The sequence below is a fragment of the Olea europaea genome, chromosome 13, assembly GCF_002742605.1.
Source record: "Olea europaea var. sylvestris chromosome 13, O_europaea_v1, whole genome shotgun sequence".
Taxonomy (NCBI): Eukaryota; Viridiplantae; Streptophyta; class Magnoliopsida; order Lamiales; family Oleaceae; genus Olea; species Olea europaea.
The window spans coordinates 4,110,047-4,110,730 of NC_036249.1; positions in this window are offsets into that span (position 1 = coordinate 4,110,047).

The following is a 684-nucleotide window of genomic DNA, read 5'->3' on the forward strand; positions in this document are numbered from 1 at the left end:
AGTACTACACGCATAGTACAATAAAGTTTACCTCTTCACCATTTCTTTTTCTCACAGAAAATAAGAATAATTTAATTTGAGTCGAATACTAAAAGTGTTACATCCCATTTTATACTAGTTAAAAGTCAAATATTATTTATTCAAAGTCAAAAGTTAGACTAGTCAAATTCAAAGTCAATAAATTGTTTTACTGGGGTTTATTTTATATTTTAGATACTTGAGGATTTATAATGGACATCATTTAAATTGGAGGATTTCTTTTATAAGTATGGAAAGTTTAATAACCAGATTTTATACAAAACATAAAAGGAAGGACTTGAATAGCAAATATGGGAGTTAGGAGGACAAGTGTCATTGTAGAGGCCATTTCTTCATTTTCTATTCATATAGACACATACATCCAAAATGCTGAAATGGGAAAAAGAAGCCAGGAAAAAAAAAATTGGAGGTGTCGGCCAACGATGCATAGGAGGGAAGATACACTTCTTCAAGTATTGGGTTGTCTTTCATATCCTCATTCCTTCTACAATCTCAAGTGAGTAAGTTTTATACAAACTTAGATTCCTTATTTTGGGTCAACAAGTGGAAAATAAGCCCAATTTCTTGACGGTCTAGTATGGATAAACTATTTTTTTTTTAAAGCTTTTAAGTTATGTGAATCAAATATATATTAATTCTGGGGTC